Below are 19,882 nucleotides of genomic sequence, written 5' to 3' on the forward strand. Positions count from 1 at the left end.
CCCCCAAAAAAGGAGATGTCTCATCAATCTTGTTTCTAAGGAACACTCTGGCCATACTTCTTCCAAGACAGATCAGTCTGTCCTTTCAGAAGTCCACAGTACTCTAAATATTTTTCACCAGCACTGCAATTCAAATGTATCATTCTTCTTGGTCTTCCTTATTCAATGTTCAAATTTTCCATGCATATGAGACAATTGAAAAAACACCTGGCTTGGGTAAGGTGCATCTTAGTACTCAAAGTAACATCCTTGCTTCTCAATAATCTACAATGAACTTCTGCAGCACATTTCCCTAATGCAATACATCGTTTGATCTCTTGACTGCTGCTTCCATGAGCATTGATTATGGAGTCAAACAAGACAAAATCTTTGACAACTACAATACCACGTCTCCATTTATCACAATGTTACCTATTGGTCCACTTGTGAGGATTCAGGTCTTTACAGTGAGTTATCATGCATCCCGAAGGCTGCAATCCTTGATCTTCATCAGCAAGTGCTTCAAGTCCCCTTCACTTTCAGCAAGCAAGGTTGTATTACCTGTGTAGGGGCTTAGCTGGTGTGGTAGTTACATAATCTGGTGTCAATTTGGGACTTGAGAGGATTAAGAATGAAGGGGTGGAGTCTATTCTTTCACAACCAATGAGGCCTCTGTGTGGGCATGGCCTTCTCCTGAGAATTCTGGGAACTCCAGGATTTCCTTCTCAGAGGTGGGAAACAATCTCTCTCTCTGCTTACTCCCTGCGAGACATCTCAATGGAGAAGACACATGGAGCGAGGCTGATGGAGCCAGACTTCTGGAGCTGGAGCAGCCACATGGAGACCCCTGCCAGCACTGAGATGATCACAACACTACTGGATCTGTAAGAATTCCAACCCACTGGCCTGTGATCTTGCATTCGGCATCATTGCAATGTTTTGTGAGTCAGAAGAGGACTTTATAGATCAGACATATGGGCTAATATTGGACTTTTCGACTTGATCTGGACTGGGATGTTTTCTCAATGTTCAATTGCTCTTGCATATAAAGTTCCTTCCTGTACCCATATGAATGTCCATGAATTTGTTTCTCTAGTCTACCCGGACTAACAGCTGGTTACAGCACCTGTCTAGAAAACAGGAGATCTTGGGATTGACTCACAGTGGTGCCTCCACTCTAATGTCTGACTAAATTATCCAAACAAAAAACAAAAAAAAAAACACCCCACCAAACTCACAGCCAGCAAGTCAATGCTGACTCTTAGCAACCTTATAGGAGAGGGTGGGACTTCCTGGTGGGCTTACAAGCCTGTAACTGTTGATGGCAGTAGAAAGTCCCTCTTTATCCCCAGTAGCAGCTGGGAGTGGGGGGCTTGAGGTGCTGACCTTGCAGATTGCTTCACCATTGCGCTACCAGGACTCCTTCTAGTGTCGTATTAAAGGGGGAAGAGAAAAGAAACGAAACTTGGATGAAATGCAGAATAGCAGTCTGGGTTTGTATTGATAGTCTATAAGTTTTTAGAGATGACTTCATTAAAATGTGAGCTGCTAGAACTAATAAAATATGGCAATGAATTCGATTTGAAAGGTAAAGGAGAAAAAACACTAAAGATACTTCTAATGTTGGAAGATTGTGACTATCAGGAAATTGGTGATACCGAGATGGTGGTCATCATCAATAACTTCCTACACCAAACATAAAGATTGCATTGTATTTAACCCTCCAAGCCTTATGAGGGTTTCTGAGAGTGAATTCTGTCAGTTTTACAAACAGGATAGGTCAGGGACGCATCTGTGCTGCAGCTCCGGTGGCAACGAGCAAGCAGAGAATGAAGAGGGAGGTTGGTTTGTCTGAGTCCCAGAGACCTAGTCTTCTTGTTCTTCCTGCTCCGTGACCTTTTGGACAGATTGGGCTTCAGCATGTAAAGAGTTATTCAAGTAATGTCATGCAATGGTTCAGATACTTAAAGCAGAAAGACACTGAGATTTAAGGTTGAAGATGCAGATTCGATTGTTACCAGCAAAACATGAAAGCCGATATGCTTATCCCAAAATAAGTGTAGACAAGAAAGGGCTCTAACAGGAGAGTGACACTGGGGGTTAAGACTTCCAGAGGAAATGGGGAGCGGGGGCAAAGTGGACATCAGCCATGAGAGAGAACAGGAAATGATGAGAAGCTGTTACTCTGTAGCTGACTAGCTCTTCAGAGCAACACCCCCACAAACCTTAGCAGTGACACCTCCCCAGTGCCGTTTCAGCTGTGTCCTCTGCATAAGCGAACACCATCTGCCACGGGGGAGGAACAGCGGTGAATTGGACTAGCAGTCCAGACTCATTTTTGAAAACTTGGCAATGGCTTTACATGACAATGTGACGAAAGTTTGCAGGGATGTAAGAGCTTCCTGGTACTAGCCAATTTATTGTGCATTCCAAAGGAGAAAAATGACAAAAGGAGCAAATATACCAAACAAACAAACAAAGAAAAGCCCTGCCAATCTCAGGAAAGATTTCCTGTGGTTTTAACACAAGAAACGCCCTTCAAAATAACAGCCTAGGTTGGTGATGGCTAATACTGACTTGGTAGGATTCCATCACACAAAATTAATTAGCAGGTTTTATGTGTGTAGGGACATTGGGGCATTTGAAGGGATGGGCTGACTCAGAATCTTGGTACCCACAATCTGTTTCATGTGCACCAATATCTTTTAAATGGGTTAAGTTATTTTTTAGCATTTAATCCTGGACTGGGGATATTTTATAGCAGAAAAAATACAAGCATTACAAATAAGAAATTTCAGGGGAAAGTGTTTGATCTTGTTTTTCAAAGATAAACCCAATGGACCTAAGTTTTGCATTAACACCAGACAGACAGCTCTACAATAGAGTGAAATTAGTTTGTCTGTATTCCTAGTTCTTTAGAGGAGCAGTCGGAAAGTATCTGGGGACAAAAAGTAGGCTTGTGTGAGGCACACCCTCCAGGCAGCCAACACAGTCTTGCTTAAACCCCTCAAGTGCCATTTGAGCAGATGGGAAATTCTGCTCGCCTTAGAAACTACTCAGCCATCCCCGGGGCTTCATTGTCCCAGGTGTTGTGGCCATCTGCCAAACTTATTTACAACAAATGTTTGCTTAAAAAAATAGGATACTCAAATTTCACAGCCTCCTTAGGACACAGTCAAAGAGCAGACAGAACTAGAAATCGAAACGTGAATCTTCCATGTGCCACTCCTACTATGTCCACCCAAGGGCTGCAGTGGAAGAGTTAGGCGTGATTAGGCAGCCTTGGTGGTTGACATGAAAGCAGAAAGCCTCAGTGGTTGACTGAAAGCCAGGAAATGGTTCAAGGGCAGCGTGTAAAGACGCCCCAAAGCTTAGCGAACAATGAACTTTTCTGAAGGAATAGTTCATTCACCAATGCAGTGGTGAGCCTTAGGGGTGCATTAGTTAAGATTCCAGAGTGGTAAATGCTCATTAGTGAAAAAGAAACACATATTTGTTTCATAGCTTAAGTGCTTGCATTGTGTGAGAAGAGCGTGCAGGATGTTCTTGAAGAGGCTTGTGTGCACAGCAGCTTGTGTGCTACGGGCTCTGCACACAGAAGGGAGGTACCTCCCTGCTATCGAGTTAATGAACCAACGCTGCCATCAGCAGAGAATGGGGTGTTTGGTCATTCGTGAAGAAACAATGTGATAATCCATTTCAATCTGCTTCACCAAAGCTAAGAAAGCTAGGCAAGTCCAGTGATTTTTCTATTTTCTTTAAGAAGAAACAAATGATTTTGATTTATGACACTGGAAATAAAAGAGAAATTGGAGTGTAAGCAATAAATTGAAGCCAAAGTAATCAAATTAAGTTAAAATAACAAATTTTGATCACCACTGAGTGCTCTAATTCCATTAAGGACTTCGATGGTAAATATAAAATTGAAATAATTAAAAACCAAGATTCGTTTTCTTTCTGAACTTGTCTAAAACAGAGCTGTCTTCTTGGTTCTATCTTTCTTTGTACTGAACACTTTTTCTCCGGTACGCCCTCTTCTACACCTGAGAACTGAAGATCAGGCTGTATTTCTATGTCACTTCTACTTGACCATATAGTATTCTATTTCTTGTTCAGCATGAACATTGTACATAGTTAAATGTATAAAATGCTTGCTCCCAGTCCCATTTTAGCCAAACTGTTGTGGTATGTATGGTATGCAAAATGTTACCCGATGAAGTTGTGGGAAGACAAAGGTATATCCTTTATAGAGCTCCTAGTTTTAGCCAAGGCAGGAGCCCTGGTGGTGTAATGGTTATGTGTTGGGCTGTGATCTGCAGAGTCAGCAGTTGGAAACCACCAGCAGCCCCAGAGGAGAAAGACTGGGCTCTCTACTCCTGTAAACAGTTACAGTCTTGGAAACCCACAGGGGGACACTATGAGTCAGCATAGACTCCGTGGTAGCAAGTTTTTTTAAAAGTTTTATCCAATAATGTAGGTACAAACAACTTCTGGACTGCTAGCAAGGGGGGCTCTGTTATCTTTTTTGTACATGCTCAGCTCATCAACAACTCCTATTGAGTACTGGCATTTGATTTATCAATAGTTTTTGAAGGATTTTGTATGCCCCCAAACCATGGACACTGAAAAAAGACAGCTAAGCTATACTGGAGGCCTTGGTGAAAGCAGTCTTCTAAAATCATCCGTGGGGTCCAAATTGAGATGTTTAAGCAAATGGACATCAGACCCCCACTGTAAGCCTTCACTCATCTATGCCAAAACATATAGATGAGTGCTAACCGACTAGCAGAGACACGGATTTATGACCACTCCCAAGGAAAGCAATCCAGTGAAATAAGGAATTTATCAAACAATATTATTTATATGACATATAACTAAATTTTGCTGAAGATTATTAAAAAGTTGTCACAGCAGTATATTGAGAAGGAACAACCAGAAATTCTATCTGGATTCAAATCAAAACAAGACATGGAATGAGAGACAGCACTGCTGGTGTTAGATTTATCTGACCTGAAGGCAGAGAAGGTAAAAAAGATGTTTACCTGTGTTTTATTGAATATACAAAGGCATTGAATTGTGTGGGTAATGACCATTTATGGATATCATTGTGAAAAATAATAATTCCAGTAAACATCATTATGCTCATGAGAAACCTATACCTAAGACCGAGAGGCAGTCATTCAAATGGACCAAGAGAAACTGCATGGGTCAAAATCAGCAAATGTGTTTGTCAGAGTTGTATCATTTCACCATTCTTATTTAATATGTATGCTGAAGGACTCATATAAAAAGCTGGACTGTATGACAAAGAATGTGTCAGGATCAGAGAAAGCCTCATTAGCAACATGTGATAGTTAGCTGACACAACCTTGCTGCCTCAACGTGAAGAGGATTTGAAGGAAGGATTACTCTCTTCAGAATGAATTATGGTTTAACATAAAACTACTCTCAATTGGACCAATAAGCAACATAATAATAAATGGATTAAATTTGCCAAGAATTTCATTACAGTAGAATCCACAAGTAATACTCATGGAAACAGCAGTCAAGGAATCCACCACCCGATCAGATTGGGCAAACCTGTTGCATAAGGCCTCTTTAAAGTGGGCCAGGGCTAAGGCATCACTTTGAAAGCTAGGTGCATCTGACTCAGTCATTGTATTGCCAATTGCCTCATAGGCACGTCAAACTATGAATAAGGATGAGCCTGGAATCATCGATGCATTTCAATTATGGTATTGGAGAAGGACATTGAAAGTACAGCCAGAAGAATAAATAAATCCAACTTGGAAGAAATATAACCAGAATCCTCCTTAAAAGTAGGTCCCTTAAAATCATGTAGTCTCATGTCCCTGCGACATGCTACCAGGAGAGCTAAGTATCTTGAGAAGGACATCACGTTTGGGACAGTAAAGGATCACAGGAAGAGAAGACCCTCGATGGGATAAATTGGCACAGTGGTTTCAACAATGGGTTCAAACACAACACTTTTGTTTATTTTTCTTATCTATTACTTACTAGTTTTGTTCATAATTCTTTTAGTTAGATGGCAACTAACTAAAAGATGGCTTGTTAGGGTGAAAGCATAATGGCACATACCTTTCACAATGAAAGTGGCTTCAACATGGGACAAATGTACCCTTTAAAAAAGAAGAAGTATTTCTACCACTTAATAATCTGGCTAGCAAATACTCACTAATTCTCTTTGGCACAGAATGATCTCACACTCTTAAAACCACCTTTAAGAAATTCCTTTCTGGCTCTGCAGACCTGGGCAAACTTCTAAAGGAAATATGGCTTCTTAAGAATAAATATAGGCACCCTCAATGTTCACTGTGATGTGTTCCATGCTGGTAATTTGTTTTGTCAATCCTTTAGCAGGTGTGCAGAAAGAAAAATTAATTTTAACACATCTGGAGCCAAAATAATCCCTTCCTCAGGATATACCCATGGTAATTGAAGTCCTGCAAGTAATTTAGGATCTGTCTGTTGTAATGGCAGCCTGGAATCAATTGAGCACTATTCCAGGGAGCTGAGGAGAGTCAAAACTCTCTCTTTTAGCAGTAGGGGACCAGCCTGTTTGCTGGCATGAGAAAGTGACTCAATGTCTGCCCAATATGCACACCTGCTGCATGTCAGGGCAGAGATTAGTGTTCTCTGGAGAGCTTTGCCAGCTAAGCCTTGTTTTGACGCTTTTGCTATGCTTTGTTAGGACTTCATTATTCCCTGCATCAGTTTCTCCAGCTGCACCCATAGGACATTTAGTGATGAGCTTGTTTTAAGCATGGCTGTGCAGATTAGGGATGCTTTATAGGTCAGGATTACTGAAGATATTTTTGCTTGTGTTCACATGGAACTGACCTAGTGGTAGATTATTTCTTCTGCCCTCTAGCTCTGTCATGGGGCTACCCAATTTGGGACATGTTTATGTCATCTACACCTATGAAAGCATGAGCATTTTAATATAAAACAATATATATGTTGAATGTGAAACATATGAGCTTCACATATGTTCCCAAACTTAGTTGACCTAGTGTTCCCTTTTCAGGAAAGGAAAATTCAGCTGCTCCCCTTGAAATTAAAAACTTTTGTATTATAGCCTAGAATTCAGGGTGCAGCGCTGCTGTGGTGAAGTGCCATCAAGTCAGCTCAGACCCCTAGGGACCCAAGAGTGCACAGCAGAGCGAGACACTGCCCGACCTGTGCCACCCTGACAACTGTGAGCCATGGTGGTAGTCACCATGTCAGCTCATCTCATCGAGGGCTTTCCTCATTCTCTGCCCCTCCGCCGGACAAAGCATGAAGTCCTTCTTCTGGGACCGGTGTCTCCTGACAACAAGATGCCCTAAGTATGTAAGACAAAGTCTCACCATCCTTGCCTCTAAGGAGCCCTCTGGCTGTTCATTCTTCCAAGACAGATTGCTTTGCCCTTTGAGAAGTCCATGGTACAGACTTCTCCATTGTCTCTTCTTGGTCTGGAAGCTCCACTGAAAGCTCTTTATTTTGGGTGACCTGGCTGGCGTTGAAACACCAGTGACACAGCTCACAGCATCACAGAAACCCGCACACATCATCACAGTACAACACACTGACAGACAACTGGTAGGTGATTGAGTGTGGGTAACTGCTTTTGCAGGCCCCTGGATCAGTCAAGTGCCCCACAGAGGGAGGATGGGATGATAAACTCACTTCAGAATACACTGAATCTAGAGTCAGTGCCTTTCTGATGTTGTAACCAAAGTCTCAAAGAGTCTGGCAGCATGGTCATGTTACTCTTTCGACAAGATCTACTCAATAGAGACCCTTTCTCACTACAGTACTGCGTTATGAAAGCTCTGCAGAACTGACGGAGAGAGAGTGCTCCGAGAAGAACACCTAGTCAGAGGTAAAGGAAGTAGTCAGCATTCTGAAAAGAGGAAAGCATAGCAGCTCAACATCAGTTGTCATGGAGCCTCATGGCTCCAACTCATGGTGACATCATGTGTGTCTGTCCGAGTAAAACTGTTCTGCATAGGCTTTTCCTCGGGTTTCTTCTGGGGACACATGGCCAGGTCTTTATTACAGTGCCCCTCTGGGTAGACTCGAACCTGCCACCTTTAGATTAACAGCTGAGCTCGTCCACAATGTGCACCACCTGGGAATTATACCTCCTTGGGGCAAAAAGTTGATGAAAGCTCTGAACTTTAAATAAAAACTCTGAAAAATCATGAAGTCTTCTTAACTGGTATTAAGTGAAAAAAGTAGTCTGAAATACAAAGTGTCAGAAACCAGAGTACCTCTGATAAATGGGGGTTCACTGCTCAACCCCGATGGTGTCTCCCCTTTATTATTGGTACCCAACCCAACAGTTGTTTATAAATTGTTCAGTTTACTTAACGTCTCTGTGGAGCAGCAGGCTTCTCTTTATCTACCCTTACATTCTCGTGTCCCTCAGAGTTCTGACAAGCCCTTTTTTCACCCCAAACATTCACTGTAGAGAGGATAATCTCTCATCATTTCAATTACTATCTGAATATTGATGGATTCCTAATTTAAATATTTAGTAGAGCTCTCTTTCTGGAATGTTGTCTTAGACACTCAACTAAAGAAGTCCAAAACATGCCCCACCCACCCACCCCCAACTCAACTCATTGCCCTTGAGACCATTCTGACTCATAGTGACCCTATGGGACAGGGTAGAACTGCCCTTGTGAGTTTCTGAAACTAACTACTGAAGGGAAAGGGAAGCTCTGTCTGTCTCCTTCTTGGAGCCATGGGTGATTTTGAACTGCTGACCTTGCAGTTAGTAGCCCAATACATAACCACTATTCCACCAGGGCTCTGAAAATGTTTTCCTTTTTCTTTTCTTGTTAGCTGCCAGTAAGTCAGCTCCCAACTCATAAGGAACCCATGCACTACACACTGGCCTTTCCTGCCCTGTAGCAATCCCATGGGAAGTTACGAATTGGACCATGAGTCAAAGGATTTTTATTGTCTAATTTCAGAAGCCGATTGCCTGACCTTTCTTCCCACACCATCTAGCAATCCTGCACTGAGGGATTATGACTCCGCACAGCGTACATTGCTTGGGAATTGAATTTAGGTCTCCTGCATGGAGACAACTGCTCCCCAATTCACAGTTTATTGATCCAAGTCCACTCTCCTCCTTTGGCCCACATCTTGGTGAATGACATGGGTTCATTGTGCCGGCTCCCAAAGAGACTGTGGTCCTCAAGGCAGATGTAGGCCCTGCCCTAATGCAAACACAACCCAAGTGAAGACTAAAACTTCACAATACAAACTGAAAACCAGGACTCTTACGAAAGGAAAAGTGGTGCAGTCTGTGCACAAAACAAAGGAAATCTACAGCCATTGAATTTATCCAGAGTAATAGTGACCCCTGTGTTACAGAACAAAACTTTTCCGTAGGATTTTCTTGGCTAAATCCTTATAGAACCAGATCACCAGGTCTTTCCTCTGTAGTGTTGCTGGGTAGACTAGAACTCTTACCCTCTATATTAGTAGTCAAGCACAAACCCTTTACATCAACCAGGGTCCAAAATGCATGTGTTATCCTAAGTACATGTATAAAAATGTCAAGCGTGTACGAGTGTTAAGTTGTCTAAACCAGAGAATTGATATCCTCCCTAGGGTTCTCTCGCTTACCTTGTGATCCACCAATAAGTCATATAACTCATAGTTCTCTTTACATTTAAATCCCTTCATTTCCCCCAGTTCTTTTATTCCCATCTTAGTTCAGACAACAGCTACCTCTTGGATTATGACAAGCAATGCTTTCCTACCTTCATTGCCTTCTGCATGTTCTGGAATGTCAAACGGGCACACGACCGTTGCTGTTGATGATCTCACCTAGAAATATAGAAAGACTGTTTTGATTGTGATTGAAGAACAACCTTGGGAAATTTCTGTCATCTGATTGAACAACTTTGAATGCACATCAAATGACCAGCTGGTGACAAAAGGGCCCGAGAAAGCATCTGTTGTGAAGCATGAACAAAGCAAAGCACACCCTTCTCTGCCACACAAGCAAAACAAGAGAAACACTTAGCTGGCAGGAAGGCAGCTTCACACCCCCACCCCCTAATGTTGTCACCCTCTCTGTGTCTAATTAGAAACTTTAATCCAGAATAGGATGAAACGAATCAGATCTTTCCAACTAAGATGTCACAGTTGTCTTGCCTTTTAATAGCAGCAGTACAGAAGTTAGTTGTGAGATATATTCAAAGCGGGAACACCCACAGCTTTCTATATACAGGATGGCATGGAAGCAGCAGCTGTATGTCTGTGCTCTAAGCAGCCCCCATTAGAGCATTCTCAAATAGTGTTGATGCAATTCTGCAATCCAGAGGAAAGATGGGCAGCAGACTGCCTGAGGCAGATATCCAGTTGTGAAGGGAAATTACCCTTGATTCACCAAGGCCTGGCACAGAAGAACTCACCATGCTGAGTCTACTGTAACCAGATGAAGGGCACAGTCTATTCAGGAACCAGCCCTGAGAGTGAGACTGTTAGATTTAAGGAGCGGGGGAAAAAAAAGAAGCGGTGGCACAAAGTTGGAGCTTAAGAAACACAGGTTCTTTTCCTTCAGTTACTTTTAAAATTTGACAAATTTCACTGGGCAAATCTGGTGTACAAAACCTCTTTTAAAGTGTTAAAGAGCGAAGATGCTGCTTTTAGGACTACGGTGAGCCCAGCAAAAGTTATGATATTTTCAATCACCCCATATTCATGTGAACTCTGGACAATAAATAAGGAATGTTGGTGAAGAACTGTTACATTTGAATTACGGTGTTGGCCAAGAATATTGAATAAACCATGAACTGCTAGATGAACAAGGTTGGCGTGATGTCATCTTACATCCTTTGGATGTTATTAGGAGAGACCAGTCCCTGAAAAAGAACACGATGTTTGGTCAAGTAGAGGGTCATCAAAAAGGAAATCGACCCTCAACAAGATAGGATGGCACAGGGGCTGCAACTATGAGCTCAGAGAGCAGGTATGCGGATTGTGCAGGGCTGTAGTTCAGAACCCACTTGAAGGCAACTCCTAACGGAAGGAGTAATTCACATCTTGCGCAGACCACTGTAGGCCCAGTTGATCTTTTCTTTTGACCTTGCCGAATGTTCTGTCTCAGTAAACACCCTCATCCACGTGTTCTCCAACCCATAATCCTGAGAATTTTCATAGAAATTTTTTCTTCTTTCCTGTCATAAAGCCACTTTTCTATGGGTTTTTACCATCTTAATCATCCATGAGAACACTGCTTTAATGTCAGGTTCCTTCCTGCTCTCCTGGGGAACTGTGATGGCTTCCTGGGGTCAGGGGTCCATCCTTGTTTCCACCTGTTCGTCCCTGCTCAGTCACCTACTGTACAGCCTGCATGCGCTTTCCAACACACAAAGTTGGTCATGTCAGGCTTTTGCAGGATATCCATTTCCTAAAATGAAGACAGGATGCACTTGCATCGTTGATCAGCATTTTCTAATGATCACATCTGTCTGTGTCTTAAGCTTATCCCCTTCCCTTCCCTAACTCATCTTTTCAGTCACCCTGCGGTAATTCTAATTCCCCAATGCATCTTGTCACTTCACACCTCTGCACACATGCACACTCGTCCTGCTTCACAGAATGCTCTCTCTCAAAACTGAATTTAGCTATTACTTGTTTATTTTTCAAAATTCAGCTTGAACATAACCTCCTTAAGGAAATTTCTCTTTGACTCTTTGAGGAAATGTCCTGGAGGTAACATTGGGCACCTCTGGAATTACGAGGTAGAAAAAAAACGTAATGTCATATTGGCCTAAGCATGATTCCTCCGAGGCAGAGGTCAGATACCCCCACCCTTCAGCCTTCTTTATCCTATTCTGACATCAAATTTACTCCTAAGACACCCTATTTCTTTTCTGGGTTTGATAATCAGTTGCAATGGCTATATAGAAATAACAGAAAATACAATGATGGGGTTCTTTAGAGAATTTAACGGGTTACATTTCAGATACAGAGATATTAAGGGTATAATTCCTTTGTCTTTTCAGCCATGATGGCAGACTTGTGTCTCCCTGGTCCCAGGCCTCTCAGCCGTATGGCCTCTGGCGTGCTTGGACAAGTTTAACAATGTTCCTTTACACTGACAAATGTCGAAAGGGTACCCCATGCTACCAATCCTCCTCCTGCCTCAGGCACTCAGCTTTCCTCATTTTCTGGGCCTGAACGCCCATGGTTCTTGGAGTCCCATTCACTGTATTTGCACGCTACCACCCAGTCATTTAGTTACAAAGACTATGGACAGAACCGTCATACCAAGTAATTGAACTGCGCCACCGCCTTCTTCCTGTGAATGCAGCTCAAACTTTTGGGTCTTATTTTCCCTTGTGCATATCTCTGAGCAGGCATTTGATCATCACTGGGAAGAGGGATGCCTATCAATTTCCAGCATTACGTTTGCGGAGGATACTCTTAATCAACTTGAACAGGAGCCTCATTAACAAATAAGATTTGAAGATGAAAGGATATGGAGTAGAAAATCTGTTTTCAAGCATAGCCTCTTCCACTTGATAGCTGTGATGGAAATTAAATCAGTTACCTTTAGTTTTGTCAGCTGTTAAAAATAAACAGTAATGAAAAATAAGTTTTTAAAAGAAAGTCCAATCAGATGCAACGTGTGAAAGTATTTTCTTAACTTTAGAATTATGATATTCCATTTAGTTTGAGAGCCTTTGGCAACAGGGACCATGAATTGTTCTTATGTATTTTTATATGATTCTTCCCCCAGCGCAGCCAGACATGGCAAAACACTGATCTATTACAAAGTTCATATTTGATCAAATATATGTTTGAATGAGTCATGACAAAAGTAAGCATTTCCATTTAAAATGTGTATATACTATTACAAAACCTCTTTCAAAGCAAAACTCCCCGAAATGGCATGCGTAACTCTATTGCTGAACCTCACAAAGTATGAAAGCTCTTATCAAGAGCATGAAGGAGGAGAGACGAAGGAATGGAAGATGGGCTGTCGATTCAATGTGTCTGTCTCTGATGACCTTTTAGGATGGAGCATAATTCAAAGAAACACATTTGAATTGGAAGACCTTCTTTCGGATCTTACCCGAACCAGAGTTGAGAAACAGGCAGCTTGACATTTGGCGAGCCCCACACTCCCACCACCTTAAAACAACTCCATTTATCTGAGGTTACTAGAGTCTTGCTTCCAAGTGCCTTCCCAGAATCAACATTCCTCAAATGTTCTCATTATCTTTGACTGCATCCTTGTGAACTCTCATCTATGCTTCTGCCCAAACTTTATTTTTCAAAAATTAGGATAGAAAACGCTATCTACGCTAGGAAAAGGTATATTTGAAATATGCCTTCTGTGAAATTTTTGGAAAATCAAGATAGATATGCATCCTTGTTTCCTAGGAGCTTATTGTCTAGAATAGACAGATGATCACATGGGGTCTCATGTGTGTTTTAAAGGACACGTAGGCAGGAGCTCCCAGGTTGTGAGAGTTCCAAAGTAGGAATCTCCCCACACCTGGGGACTGAGGGAAGGCTCCACAGAGAGGGAGATTTCAGGCTGAGTCTTGGAGGGGAAGTTTGTCAGATGGAGGCTAGTTGGCACAGGAAGGAAAAGGAAATGTGTATTCCAAACAGAAAGAATTGCATTTTTAAAGGCCTGGAGATATGGAAGGGTACCACAGGCTTAGAAGATGGTCAGAAAATCCACCTGACTGAAAAAATATGAAAATGTAGTTCCTAGTTGTTTATTCTTTTACCTTCCTCGGATTCATTTGTGTTAAAAAAAAAAAAAGCTGTCACAGTGAAAAAGGATGTCCCTACTGGTAAAATGTCAGGCGACGAGGAAGAGTAAAATGGGAAAGTTTGAGCTGTGTGTCTGGGGAATGTTTTTGTCAAAGGAAACTACAACAGAGATAACTGCCTAAGCAGTTTGAAAATGGTCACCTAGCTAGTGTCCCTCAACCATGCTCTATCTCCAAAAATCTATCATGCATCTCTGTCACTTCAATCATCATAAAATTAAAAATATACAAATATTGCTTTTGAGTTGGTTTCCACTTCAAGCAACCCTATGGAGTAGAGTAGAAAGCGCTTTGAAAGCCTCCCAGGCAGTCACCTGGATGGCCACCCTGTGGATGCAGCCCGGCACATGCCTTTCCAGTGGAGGCTGGCGGGTTCAACCTGCCAACCTTTCACGTAGCAGCGGAGCTAAGTGTGTCCGAATTGACTCAGGGCAATGGGTTTGTGTGTTTGCTTTTTGGTTTGCTTTAACATAGTACTAAATAGTTTTTGTTCATTAATGTAATATTTGCAATGTTCAATGAATTAAATATTATTATCATTCTCATGTTACATTTGAGTAAATGGAGACATAGACAAATATTAATTTTATTCCTTTTAAGATTCTTAATCATGCCAACACACACTATAACACTCATTGTTTCAACATATACTTTGAATCCAATGTATTTAGGGGAAAAATGGTCTTTCTCAAATGCTTGAAATCATACGTGCGTGCTTTATAACAAAAATTCTCTTTAGGAGACACATTGTGCTACATGGTTCTTCAAATGAAGGAAATAAATGCAAAATTGTTGAAATTATTAGTATACATGATATATTCCTTGGTGTTTGTTCCAGGAACTGTGAACCGTCTACCACGTTGTGTCTACAAACAGTCAGCCAGATGGACAGAACTGATCATGCTGGGCCTGTGTCCAAAGTGTCTGGTGACAGAGCTGGTTTCAGACTTGGGCCTCTCCTGAGACTCTTCTGGAAAGTCTGAAGTTCTCAACTCTTGTAAGAACTTGTGGATTTATACAGCACTCCTTTTTCTCCACAAGAAAGGTATCAGTGCATTACAATGAGACCCATAAAACCCTCTGCTGCAATTTTGTGAGTTAGTAGACTATTTAGTTCTCACGTAAAACAGTAATATACATCTTTTTAATTATTTTATTTATTTTTTAGTAATATACATCTTAATAGAATACAATTACAACAATGCTTTTTGAACTATGAAAAAAACCCAAACTCTTAAATGTTAAATGTATCTGCTTACCTCTAAGGCCCCCATTAACTATATTTTTTACTCCAATGTTTCATTTAAAGAATAAATGCAATTTCTTCAATGTCATATTCAAGTAAACACTTGATTTGCTATTGTATCTAATTATTTGAAGTATTTTGTAATTTTAAAATTAGATTTTTAAATAAATTATATGAATGAGTAGGGATTTGTTTTCTATGAAAATTTATGTATGGTTTGACAGGATCTTAAACATGTCCATGTTTAAGGTCATGCTTTTTTCATCAATGGCATGACTGTTGGATTAAATCCTACTTGTGTTCAACTTCTAAAACCACATCAAACCACATTGTGTCTCTTGCCAGTTTGGACCTAATTTCCTAGAACTTTGATGCCTACTGTTGAGAAATTGTGGAATGAAGACATTAAATTTGATGGGAATCTATTCAAATTTGGTCTTTCAAATTGAATTAAATGGGGCACCTATTTACTGCCTGGGTTTAAGAACTACTTGAAATTTAACAAAATATCCCATTCTCTTATCTTACAGAGTGGAAAACCAAACCGAAAAAACATTCACAGATAAGACTAAAGAAGCAAGGAATTGTAAAACTGAAATGAACCTTACAGTCTTCTGGTATAAGACAATGGGGACGCCTTCTGAATTGTCCCCAGTTGGAAGGGAGCCTTTGTTGAACTATTTTGCTTAACTAGTCAATGAAGGGGGACACATTGGTTCCCGAGGTGGACAATTCCATTTGAGAAGCTCTAATTGTGAGAGGGTTCTTCTTAATGGTTCCATCTCATTTACTGTAACTTTGGAGACAAAATTAGTTTAATTACTTTTCAGCTTTGCAGCTATAAAAGAGAGAAGACACCTATCCCTTTTCACACACACAGTTGATAAACCCTAAGACATCTTGGCACAGTTACTCAGGGAATGAATAATAAAGAGGCATCTCAAATCAATGGAAGGTTGGCTAGTTAATGAATTGACTCAGACTATTTAATTAGCCGTTTGGAAACCGTTTGGTTTGGTTTTTACAATAGCATCAGGTACACAAAACTCACTGCCCTTGAGTCAGTTCTGATTCATAATGACCCTAGAGGACAGGTAGAATGCCACTGTTGGTTTCTGAGACTAACTCTTTATGGGAGTGCAAAGGCTAGTCTTTTGCTTGGGGAGTTGGTTGGTTCATTTAAATTGCTGAACTTGAAATCACCAGCCCAATATAAGTAACTGAATTTGATTAAATGACTAAATACAAACACTAAACTTTATCAAAACAAGGAAGCAAAGAAAAACAAACAAAACAAAATTCCAAAACAAAACCCTGACTATTAAATATCTTCAGGGTCAGAAATTTCTAACACTAGGAGCAAGGAAAAAAAATCTCAAGGAGAATATCTGCAGACTCAATGGTATTTTAAAATATAAGTTTATGCATGTCAAACCAAAACCCTAATTAAAAGTAAAATAGAGTAGGAAAAATATTGGCAGAAAACATGATAGACCAAAGTTTAATGTCTTTACTATATTAAAAACATTCCTAAAATAATTAGGAAAAATCCTTAACATCTCAAAAGAAAAAAAAAGGCAAATAAAAAGATACTTTCCAGAAACCGAAATACAAATTTATTTAAAAACATATGGGAATCACAAAGGTGAATATATAGCCAGCCCTCCTCCCCACCCAACACCCCCACAGAAAGAGACAAATAATAGAAATGTTGGTGAAGGGAGACAGTGGACAGTATAATATACAAAATAATAATAACAATATATAAGTAATCAAGGATTCACGAGGGTGGGAGCACGGGAGGGAGGGGGGAAAAGAGGAGCTTATACCAAGGGCTCAAGTAGAAAATCTTTTGGAAATGATGATGGCCACTTATATGTAAATATGCTTGATAAAATTGATGTATGGAATATTGTAAAGCCCTCAATAAAATGATTAAAAACAACAACATATGGGAAAACGTTCATTTTTACAAGCAATCAAACATAAATCAAAATAAAAACCAAAAAAATCTATTAGCAAAAATGCTATTTATGTCTGTTTCAGCGCTCTTATTTCTGCTGCGAAATTTTACCACAACTGGCAGCATGGGGTTTCAAGAAGTTTGTGGAAACACTCCATTACTTTTTAGTTCTCTTTTGAAATAGAATTGTGAAACTCTTCATGTATATCTACCACTCTTCCTTGTGAGTTTGTTGTACTGTGGTGGCTTGCATGTTACTATGATGTGGGAAGCTATGGCATCGGTGTATCAAGTAGAACTTCTAGATTAAGACAGACTAGGAATATAAATCTGGAGATCTTCTTTCAAAACCATTCTCACATAGTGCTGGAGATGAGCCTCTCAGGTGGGAAGACATTCCAAATACAACTGGAGTTCACTGTCTCCTCCAAACTGTCGACCTTAGTGACACATTTGAAGGAAACATTTTGGGACTGTCAGGTGCTGATTGAAATGACACAACAAGAGAAGTAACAACTGAAGGACATCCATGAGTAATAAGGAAGTGGAGAGTAGAAAATATGAATCCAGGAAAATTGGAAGTTGTCAAAAGGTGAAATGGAAGGCTTAAAGACGGCTCATCTTAGGCAAGAATAAAAACTCAAAACCACGGCCATCTAGTCACTTCAGACTCAGAGCAAAGTCAGGTTGGGGATCTGCGACTCTGGAAATCTTTACAGAGCAAGCAGCCTCATCTTTCTCCATGGGAGCAGCGGTGGTTTCTACCTGACCACCTCGTGGCCAGCAGCCGCCACTGACCTCCCAGGGGCAGCAGGGCTCCTTTCCATAGGTGTTAGTGAGCAGAAATGGACTGCCATCTTCTGTTTTCAATCTTACAGTCATAGAAAGACAATCTGAAGAGGTACAGTACTGTAGTCATTGTCAAGAACATTCTGAAGTACAACGCTGTGAGTGAGAAGTTAATATCTATACTACTACAAAGAAGACTAGTTTCTCTGACTATTATTCAAACATACACCCCAAAAAGAAATGTCAAAGATGAAGAGGTGGAAGGTTCTTACAACTGCTTCAGTGTTCAATTGACTAAACATGTAATCAAGAGGTATTGATAATTATTGGAAACTGGAATGAAGAATCATCAGTAGTTAGAAAATACAGTCATGGCAATAGGACTGACAGAGGACATTGTATAAACTTCTGAAAAACTCATGGGTTATTCACTGGAAAGACTTTTTTCCAACAACACAAATGGCATCTCTACACACGGGGCTTTTCATAGAGCTAGTACAGGAATCCAATGGATTCTACCTTTGAAAAGAGACAATGGAGAAGCTCAATATAATCAGTTAAGGCAAAGACATGGGCAAACTATAGCACGAATAATTGCATATATTCAAGTTCAAATAGAAGCTGGAGAAAATAAAAACAAGCCAACGAGAACCAAAATATCCCCTTGACACATCCCACCTGAATTTAGAAGCTATATCAAAAATGGGTTTGGCACACTGAGTTGTGAGAGCACTTCAAGGGTCTCATTTATGAAGAAAATAAAAGCTCATGAAAAGACAAGAAAGAAAGACGAGATGGACGTCGGAAGCGACGGAAACATTTCCTTGAGTGCAGACTTGCTAAAGCTAACCAAAAGCTGACTTCCTAGGGTGGCTGGAGAAGAGAGAGTATATTATAACAACGTGTGCTTAAGTCAGGAGTTAGAAACCCCAACTAGAAGCACATGGTAAGCATTTTTCAAGCTAAAAGAACTGAAGAAAAGAATCACGTTTTAAATTGCAATAATGGACCAAATGTACAACGGACCCCCCAAAATGCAAAAATATGCCCCCCCCAAAGTTGAAAATTGAATGCCAGAGAAAGCAACAAAAGATGAAAGGAACACAAAGAGGAAGTGTATCAGAAAGAACTGATCAATGTTCCAGTGAACAAAGATCAAACTGCCCTGAAATCTGTGGGAGAAAACAAGGTTCGAAGAATCGAGGGTATACCAAGGGAACTACTTCAACACTCAGATCAAAGCTGCAAGCACTTATTCGGGTCTGTGAAGATATTTGGACAACAACAACTTAGACAACTGAGTGGAAGAGAACCATATTTGGGCCCCTTTTTACTTGTCACTGCTATATCCCAAGAACCTTGAATAATATCTAGAACATCACATTAAACCCATTGCTATTAAGTTGATTCTGACTCATGGCAACAGAATAGGGCTTCAGAGCCTGTACATCTCCCTATTCACTGTCAAATTTTCACATGAACATCAGGTAGCTGAATACCATGGCTTGTGTCAAGGACCCCGCAGTCATCAAAGTGACCTCCTTACTCTTTACCACTTGAAAGAGGTCTTATGCAGTGGATTTTCCCAGTGCAGTATATTTGATTTCTTGACTGCTGCTTCCATGAGTCATAATTGTGGATTCAAGCGAAATGAAATCCTTGACCACTTCAATGTCTTCTCTGTTTATCATGATGTTGCTAACTGACCAGCTGTGAGGATTTTGATTTTTTTTAATGTTGATTGTAATCTGTACTGAAGGCTATAGACTCTCATTTTCCGCAAGTGCTTCAAGTCTTCCTCGATTTCAGCAAGCAAAGTTATGTTGTCTCTTCACATAAACTGGTTTCTTGTATAATTTTCTAGCATCCAAGGTGGTGAATGGATACAACCCTGATTCGCATCTTTCCTGATTTTAAATCATCCAGTCTCCCCTTGTTCTATGTGACTGACTGTCTCTTGGGCTTTGGACAGGCTTGAACAGTTAATTGAAACAAGTGGCGGCATCCACTCTTCAGGAGTGGCTTTCGTTTGGCCTAGTAAGGATCCGTGGTCCTAGAGCCTCTCAAATTCCAAAGTGCTTGATA

The sequence above is a fragment of the Echinops telfairi genome, unplaced genomic scaffold (assembly GCF_000313985.2).
Source record: "Echinops telfairi isolate 266 unplaced genomic scaffold, ASM31398v2 ScPeMD7_2;HRSCAF=8, whole genome shotgun sequence".
NCBI lineage: Eukaryota > Metazoa > Chordata > Mammalia > Afrosoricida > Tenrecidae > Echinops > Echinops telfairi.